General features: G+C 48.5%; 2 long non-coding RNA genes across 2 annotated transcripts in view; one reads left to right on the top strand and one right to left on the bottom strand.

Moving 5' to 3' along the window:
• Positions 1-8,883, bottom strand: part of LOC115938481 (uncharacterized) — a 23,190-nt gene extending 14,307 nt beyond the window's left edge. Inside the window, exons 1-2 of the long non-coding RNA XR_014147734.1 lie at positions 8,525-8,883; positions 6,725-6,822 (exon numbers count right to left, since the gene is read on the bottom strand). This is a non-coding gene — a long non-coding RNA (uncharacterized LOC115938481). The remainder of the gene's footprint in view (positions 1-6,724; positions 6,823-8,524) is intronic.
• LOC145723023 (uncharacterized) lies at positions 1,220-6,719 on the top strand. Its single transcript, XR_014147738.1, has 2 exons — positions 1,220-2,379; positions 5,497-6,719. It is a non-coding gene; the product is annotated as an uncharacterized LOC145723023 (long non-coding RNA).
• Positions 8,884-9,272: the final 389 nt, after the last annotated feature.

Here is a 9,272-nt window from a genome sequence, read left to right as displayed (position 1 = left end):
GATGGCCTTTCGGAGGGTTGGATCAGTGGGCTGGAGAAACCGGGAAAATGGAGCCCTTCTGCCAAGTTGCCATTCAGGTTGTCACTGTTAAGGGTATGACTTTGTCCTGCTAGGACTTAAAGGAAAGTCCTTCCTCAAACAGGGATTTTTCAGGGCATAAATGCTGGGAAGGCAGAAAGTTGTCCAGAGAGGGTGATTGCCGTGAATTTTCAGCTGGTCTGGGCCAGCCAGAGTCTGTGTGTGTGCTTTCCTCTGTCAGAATAAATGCAGTGCTGAGCTCACCACTCCCAGGAGATGTGATGTGGGAGAGAGCTGCTTGCAGAATCATTGCTGACATCAATTCATTTCGGATTACTCAATTTACTTTGAGTTCATTTAACTTCATTCCATTTTCTTCCCAAGCCCAAAGAAGTCTGGAAAAGGAGATACTAAAAATAATTTAAAAAGTTAAACTAGGCATGAAATAACCCCCCAAATTAAAGTGAGGCTGTCGAGATTCACCATCTTAAGGGTTTGCTTAGGTGACTTTTAGCTTTCTTTTTTAAGACTTACAGAGACAAAAAAAAGCAAAAGAAAACCTTCATGGAGGCAAAAATTTACCTGGAAACTATTTAATTCGTCACTTCTAAGATTCACCAGATCATGATAAGAATATAGGGTGGGATTGTGTGGGGCTGGTGAAAGGGGTTGCGGGGTAGTTTTAAATGAGCTTCATCCATGACTAATGTCTCCAACAACGGGAAGAAAGTACTCTTTGCCTTCTGCAAAGGGAGGTTGGACTTCGAAGTCACAGAGAAGCAATGTACCCTGAAAGCTGCCACAGCCTCCTAGGTTCCAGCACAGCTGGGCTCTTCGATATTCATTCGCTTCTTCCAATGGCAGGTCAAGGAAGATGGTGTTTTATTAAGGAGATAATACAATCCAGGGGCTCTTTCATAACAGAAAACCTCCAAACACCGACATTATATGCCAGTTCCCTTTTAGCCAAGTTTGAGGGGAGACCCTCAAGTTATCATTATTATTATTTGTTCTCATGTATGTTTGTTTTGCTTTTAAAAACATAGGAGAACTTCTGTGTTTAAAAGTATGCAGACCCTGAGAGCTTTCAGATGAGCAAAAAAAGTGGGAGCAGAGCCATCCACATACATCTCTGGGGATAATTCTGTGCTAGTCCTCTTTCCTCCACCCCGCCCCCCCGCCCCAATGCGGTATACTTCAAATGTGGGCAAGTTGCTCTCCCCTCTAGTCACTCTTACCAGCCTGTCACTCTGTCCATAGCAATTACACCCAGGGCTGAAAATCAGAAAACCAGACTTCTGAAGAGATGAGGTCTCAGAAGAGGTTAGTGTCAATAATCTGCCATTGTGGATATTCTATGGGATAGCACATTTATTTGCAAGAAAAGAAACAAAATTGAAACTGTCAGAGTTCAAAAATCAGTTTCTGTTTTGTAATATAGTACAGGAGAAAGGGTTCCGGAAGTGGCAACTTAATTTATGTCTAATTTCAGCTAAGTAATTGCAGACTGCTTCCAGCTTGAATAAGCAGTGAGGTATAGCTCCCAGTATTACTTATTTCAGCGGCACTCCCCCAGGATGAATGTTAGTTATTTTCAGTTGCATATGGGAAAACCAAGGTCCGCTGCCAAGCTGTGGCAAGTTGGCATCGCGTGTATGAGCTGTCGTGTATGAGCTGTCAACCACGATACTTAGTTCCACTCAGATTCATTTCTAATTTTCAGTTGGCGTGTGACCTTTTTCTTGATTCAATTTGGGGTCCTGATCACTTCCTTTCTCTGCCTCCCTACCTTCCCACCTATCTCTACCCACACAGGCAGCTTTTGGCTGAATCCATCTAATAATAACAGCGTGAGTGCCAAGTAGGTTGTATAAAATCCTTAGAGAGAGACGTGAAATGAAGCACATTGTTCTTCAGGGCTCCTAGGGACCAGAGTGTACCCATCAACAAAAACAAACTAATATGCAGTGAAATTATATGTCTCCCTATATAATTTATGCAGAATGGGATGATGCTGGGATCATGTCTTAAATAGCTCTCCTCTGTGTGGTAGGTGGCCTCTAAAATGACCCCAGGGATCATTACCTGCTAGTATTCACACTCTGTGTAACCCCCCTCCCTTGTGGGCATGTGGGTTGGATCTGGTGACTCTTTAAACAAATAGAATAAAAAAAGTGATGGGATGTCCCTTCTGAGATTAGGCTTAAAAAAGACTATGTCTTTCTCTCAACCTCTCTCCTTCCATCTCTCTCTCTCTGCCAACTGATATGTTCTGAGCTGCCCTATGGAGAGGCCCATGTGGCAAGGAACTGATGTCTTCAGCAAGAAGCCAGCAAGGACCTGAGATTGGCCGACAGCCACGTGAGTGAGCCTGGAAGGTGACCCTCCCTCAGCTGAACTTTGATTGCAGCCTGTGAGACCTTGAGTCAGAGGACCACTAAGCTATGCCTGGATTCCTAACGCACAGAAATAGTGAGATAATACATGTTCGTTGTTTTATTTTTTTATTTTAAAGATTTTATTTATTTACTTGGTGAGGGGGGAGAGAGCACAGGCAGGGGGGCAGGGAGGCAGAGGGAGAAACAGGCTCCCTGCTGAGCAAGGAGCCCGATGCAAGACTTGATCCCAGGACCCTGGGATCATGACCTGACCCGAAGGCAGACGCTTAACCCACTGAGCCAGGCACCCCAATGTTTGTTGTTTTAAACACCTAAGTTTTGGGGTAATTTGTTATGCAGCAATAGAAATGCTAACACTAACGTCCAAAGCAGGTAGTTCAGAGCCCGTGTGACCCACCAGTGCGGTCTCCAGTCTCACCTCTTGCTACAGCCCTACTATCACCCCTGGGCCGTCACTTTTTGGTCACACCTCATTCTTAGCTGTCTCTGTACAAGCTATTTTTTTCTCCCTGAAACAACCAGTCTCCGCTTCTCCAGATAAATTCCTGCTCACCCCTTGACATCTGGCTTAGATGTGCCCTCTGGAAAACCTCCCTAATTCCTCCGGGCAGAGCTCCTATCCCTTGCCCGTGCTGTCACACACCACACCGTGCTGTCCTGATTGATGGACCTGCGAGGCTGCAACTCCTGGAGGGCAGGACACTTTTCTTCATCTTCCAGTCTCTGATGCCTAGCCCAGCACAGAGATAAAATACCATTCCTGAGATGGATCCATGGCTGTGTTGTAGAAGCAAGGATCCTAGCAGGAGGGCATCTGGTAGCTAGGTGCATTCCCAGCTGATGCAGGAATCTTATGAAAGCATCCCCTAAGTGTGTAGTAGAAGAATTCTTCGATTAATTGGATAATACATGAATTTCAAGCACTCGATCAGCCCATCTATCGCTACAGATGCCCTTGGTGTTGTTAAGCTCTCTTGGTCTCGTCCCAACCCTTCAGCCCTTCCTCTAAGGTCAGGGGAGCTTGGAAGTTGACAGTCCTCTAATCTGAGTTGTTATCATCATTTCACCTCGTGACCTTTGAATTGATATGTTCCAGGCATCATGGACCTTCCCTCACTTCATTTTTAGAGAAAACTAGCGAGGAATCATGAAGGCATCCCTAAGGACAAACCTGACAAAGAGAATGTTGTATTTGTGTCTCAGATAGTCATCTAGCCACGAAGAGAGGGCTTATTGCAGGGGAGGTTGTTGGAAGATCGCACAGGCGTAGAGTACATTGTAAGCCTATCTATTCCATCACCATGTTTTGACAATTGTGCATCCTAAATAGGATTGCTCTCCTCCTGGCCTCGAACTCACCTGTAACGGCTTCCTAACTGGTCTCATGGACATCCACTTGTGGCCTTTTCCATGCTCTTCTCTGCAGGGCAGCTGGGACAATCCTTCTGCAATGCCTGTTTGATCACATGGCCCACCTGCTTAAACCCTTCAGTGACTCCCCAGGCCACGTCTCAAGGCTAGCCTTGTCATGCCTCCTGCCTGCCTTGTTGTCTGTGCTCTGGTCACACTTGAGTCTCTCCACGGCCGAGAAGACACAGACAGCGTCCCTCCGCAGAGAGGCTCAGGACCAGCTGGCCTGGTTAATCCCATTGTTCCTTCAGATTTTATTTCACTCATCGCTTCCTCAGAGAGTTCCCTGACATCTCTGATTAAACCAAACCCCTTATTATAGCCTCAGAGCTCCACGCACTGCAGTGTCACATTAACTTGTGTGGGTATTCTATCAAGGTCTCTCCTTTTCTACCGTGGAAGTGCCATGAAGGCAGGGCTGTGTCTGTTTTCGCTGACATCATATTCTTGGTACCTAGCCTGACCCGGAAAAGGGCGGGCCTTCAGTTAGTATGTATTGAGAGAAGGAAGGAATTACGAGTGCTCTTGAGGGTCCATGGGGGGAAATGCGAGGAGAATGAGGATTTCATGGAACCTAAACTGGGGCACGGGAGGAGAATCTGAACGTACACCATCCTAAAACAGGATGGTGGAATGTCTTTAGACTAATTATAAAGTTTGCAGAATGCACAGCATTTATAGTTGTGTGTCGCTTCCCTTCCTCCAGGCCCCAACAGCCTCAGGGAAAGCCGCAGATTTCAGGTCTGTCCCCAGAGCTCTTTGGCTCTGCCTTCCCACCTCCTCCACACTCTCCAGCCACATCAGCTCTGCCCCCCTGGGGCCTTGTGCCAGGGCGAAGGGCTGACTTGGGCAGAGAACCCCCCGGCCCCCTTTCTCAGGGGTGCCAGTGTTTGCCCGCTCTCGCCCAGCACTGCCCTGCAGTCCTTATCCCGGGCACCGCCTGCTGCTGACTCAGCCTCACCCCTCCCCGCGGGGGCGCAGTGCCCACATTGCTCTGGCTGCCCCTGCTGGTGTTCCTGCCCCACGGAGGGGCATGTGCTTTCCTCTGAGGGTGGACAACTTGTCAGGCAGCCTACAATGGAGCATAATCCATTCTCCTCTCCTCTCCCTTCGGGGATTCCCACCCTTCCTCGAGTGTCATCTCTCTTAGCAATTTTGTAGCAGGTAGGTCACTTCCCCTTGTTTGTTCATGAATCTTCAGCCGCCAAGTCTAAGGCCTGCCAGTGGTTTCATTTCCCAACCCCTGTTCCTTTCCCAGGTAGCCTGACAGGACTCAGGGTGGCAGCCATTCTTCCCATAAACATTTACTGCCTCAGAGGGAGAGAGAGACAGAGACAGAAACAGAAACTGAGACAGAGAGAAAGAGGAGCAAGGTGATGCCCTCACCCCAGGAACTTGTCATCTTCTGGGACTCTTTACAGGTACCTTCACCTCTGGATGAGAGGCCTTCACCTCAGCTGTCAGGCCAGGGCTGAGAGTCTGTCTTCTCTACACTAATTTCTGCCAAGAGGCAGGAGTTTAGAACATTCATCTGTTTCCTTCCAGCTTTGCCTACACAGATGACAATATTATTACCCTCAGGCTTTTCAAGTGAAAGTCTACACAGAGATCACAGAGTCCAGGAGGGCTCCTGAGTCATTTGAGATAATTATCTTTTTTTTCTTTCTAGGTCTTCCGTATCTGTGAATCAGCAACGTGGACAACGGGGAGCTTCAGAAAAGTTAAGGAAGGCTTGAAGTGAGCAAAGCAGAGCAGAGTGTGGGCAGGAGCCAAGGGCTGCCACAGTGGGAAAATCATGCAGGGCGTCATCTAAGGCAGCCCCCGGCCACGTCTGCCTCTGTGGACACTGTGACTCGGGCCGAGGTGAAAATACCCAGCGTGGCCAGGGTACTCTAGAGGTGTGTGGTATCGGGACGGTCTGTGCCAGCCTCATTTATTTTCCTGAGTCATTTGAACAAAGCAGTTGCTGGACTAACCCTGCTGTGGCGAGCACCCGTGACAAGTTCAAATGCCTCTTCTGCTACCACCTTTGCTCCCACGGCACAGCGCTTACACCTTCCTGGTGGCACGGACCTGATCACATGGCCATCGATGGATGAGCTGTCCCTTCCCTGGGCTGTGAGCTCTTCCAGGTGGGAACCTTGGCCTAGTTTCTTCCATGTCTCCAGGGCTGGGCATCTAGCAGGTTTCTGACAAATAAATGAATGCCTCTCTGGACATACAGGAGGCACAAGAGGCTCCCATAGGGGGAACATGTTGGATAGTACAGCACCCTGTTGGTTCTCTACAGTTGGTTGGACCCAAAGAAGGAATCATTAGTCTCCTGTGGAGACTGCACAAGGGAAGACGACTGCAAGTTGGGGATCGGGGCGGGCAGAGATAGACAAAGGCCCCAGGAAAATGACACAGGAAGTGGACGTGTCCATCCCGGGGAGACCCCAGGGCATCCAGGCCGAGCTCTGATTCTCCAGGAAATCCACAGACAGCGCTTGGGAGGAGGGTTGGGGGAGGCACGCTCTCAGGGAGCCATATTTCAGTCCCCACAAAGCTGCTCCCCCACCCCCCGCTCCCGGGCTGAATCCCGCGCTTTCCCAAGCTTGTCCACTAGGGGGCAGGCAGAGGCAGGGGAAGAAGTGCCGTGGTGGCCCGTGGGCTCCAGAGCTGGGCTCAGCAGGCGGCAGTACCCAGGCTCACGTCCAGCACACTGGGCTGTTTGTATTACTCAGACAACAAGGCCAGGCCTCTCTTCCTGCCAGTCGTGGCCTCTGCGATTTTATATGCTGTGGCTTGTGACATCAGATACCACACGACCATGGTAACCAAAGTATACAGTTTGGTGTGAATGTTAATAAACAGGGGGAAAAAAAAGTGATCCCTGGTTTTCTTATTTTACTCACCGTTGGTGGTTTTTCTATTCATGTCTCATATATCCTTTATTATCCGGAACAATCAAGATGTACTTGTACATCTAAGATGTAATCAATTCCGCCACTTTCTAAAATGAGAAGGTAAATGAGGAAAATGTGCACTGGTCTCCTGTTCATCTAACCTTCAGAACATCTACTCATTTCCTCACGGGCCGGGTTACCACTTCCTCTTGCTATCCTGCCCAGCACTTCTCTTGTGTACCAACACATCATTTCAAGGGAAAACTCTTTTCTTGACAATTCCCACATGTCTTGCAAAGTCATTTCCTCCTAAGAAACTCCAGGTGATGGGAATTCTTCATTGGTTTAAGTATTTTCTAATCACCAAGGATTAAATGAAAACAGCGCACCTTTCCTTCTGTACACATCATCCTCTTACTGAAATTACTGGGCCCATAGATCTGGGCCTAAAATAACCAAGCTGAGCGTAAAGGAATTAACATTTTACTAGGCCAGACTACAGAAATGAAAGTCTTTGTGTAGAAAGGCGAGTGGCTTCATACAAAATCAGAGGGTTTGAAAGTGGCATTCTCCAGCCCGCAGAGAATGTCCGATTAGAAGCCCATCAGTGCTTGATAACCTTAACAGAAAGCTTTGCTTTAATTAAGTTAAAGACTCTTTAATGAATTGCATCTTTAACTGGAATGAGAAAAAACCAACCATATTACATGAGCCAGTGGGGAATGGAAGAACTGGCCTAAGGAATGGTTTTCTAATGGAATCAGAATTCTTATGCAAACCTTTTTATACTGCAGTCTTTTTTGAATGCCACCCCGGATTTCATTCCAATAGTAATCACAGCTGAGAAATGCCTTTTAAAGATAAAGCATGATGTTGTTACTTTAATGGTTTGCAAAATGCTCTCAAGAATTACCGGAAAATATGCATTTGCAATGATACCATAGATGAGTTCATCTAAAATTGTTTGATTTCCAATTAAAAACATAAACAGGATTGGATATATTTGGATACAGATGTTGCTGGAGTTTCCAGATTCCATTGTTTAAAGGTGTTCCATAAATATGACAAAAAGTGTTGAGAAGGCATCCATCTGATTGGGTATTCAGGCTTACAAAGAAAGTAATTACAGGGCCAGAGCCTGTGAGCCAGCCCTCATTCATCTAAATTCCCTTTCGCATATCAACATAGCTTGACCTTGATTATTTAAATGCAACTAAGGGACATTGATGAAATCTGAATAAACCAGTCTTTCAAATGCTCTGAGGAGTCTGGAATCAAATGACAGACCTGATGGACAGAAGCTTGAAGGACTAACCAACTCTTAAGTAATTGTGGTGGTTTTAAAAACAATGTCTTCCCTTCCTATTGAGCTCAATTTTCGTCTTCTTTCTAGGGAACATTTGTTTGCCAGGCCCTTTGGAAAGTGCCGGCTCTCCCTGCCCTCCTGTTTTTGAATCTCCGCACCACCATCCCCAGCAGGCCTTTGGTGTGTCCATGGCGGCCTCTGCGGTCAGCCACCGTCTCGGCAGCCAAAGCGACCTCCAGCCTTCCTGGCCTTTCTCTGAGGGCAGGGGCCTCCCTTCTCTCCCTGACAAAGCACTTTCAGTCAACTCTTGGATTTCTTCACGGGTGATTAAACTGTCTGTGTGTATTCAGGACCCTTCTCCTCTTTCTGTGTCCGGCTGCTGACCTTTCTGTGAGTTCATTGTCAGAGGAGAAAGCTCACAGGGCAGTCCGTCTGACTCCTCGTTAGCAGCGCTGGTAAAGATTTGGTCCTGGGAAATGTTTAGGCTGCCGAAATATTAGTACCTCTTCAAAGCATATGACTTGTCGTCTGGGTAGGTTTCTGAGTTGCTGTTTCTGAGTGAGGCAGAGGCACGGGAAAGGAAGCAACACCTGGTAGCCTGTGAGTTATAACCACCAGCAGCACCGACGTTGATCGGTTCGCCATTAAGCTCCGCAGGGCTTCCCACGGTCCGTGATTCCTAGTAAGCATAGGTATGGCCTTACTGCTGGGAAAGAGGGGGCAGAAAAACGGAGCACGGAAGGTTCTGTTGAGTGACCAAAACATAAGCCAGGACAAAAATCCTTTAAGCCAGAAGCCCCTTTACAGAGATTCTTGGCAGCAGGACAACCAACAACCCCCTCCCCCCCGGCCACCGGGGGCTGGGCTCGGGCAAGCTCAGCTCCCCTGGCAGCGCCCAGGCTCCAAGGCCCAGGTCACGTGCAAGTTCTAGCACGTGCAGGCAGCGCTCCTGCCGAGGAACACCGTAACCTGTGCTTGCGGTACCTCCCCATAGGACCTTTTCGTCTTTTGCTTACTAGCGCGTGAGTCCTCGGTCCGACGTGACTGCGCGTGTTTGGAGCGCGGGGCCGGTGCCCTCCGTGAAGGCCTGCCCCGGGGGCGCAGGGCACGGCGCGTGTTGCAGGGAACGTGCGGGGCGGGGGACGGAGGTGACATGGCCGCCCTTCCCTGGCCTTCGCGTACCTTCCTAGGATGCCACCATACTTACCTGTGAGCACTCTGTCCTCCCCTCCGCCTTTCTCAGCAATGGAC

Source organism: Leptonychotes weddellii, chromosome 1 (assembly GCF_054177405.1).
Source record: "Leptonychotes weddellii isolate Sample4059 chromosome 1, ASM5417740v2, whole genome shotgun sequence".
Taxonomy (NCBI): domain Eukaryota; kingdom Metazoa; phylum Chordata; class Mammalia; order Carnivora; family Phocidae; genus Leptonychotes; species Leptonychotes weddellii.
The sequence above is the reverse complement of the archived record's forward strand: the minus strand, read 5'-3'. Positions and strand labels throughout refer to the sequence as shown.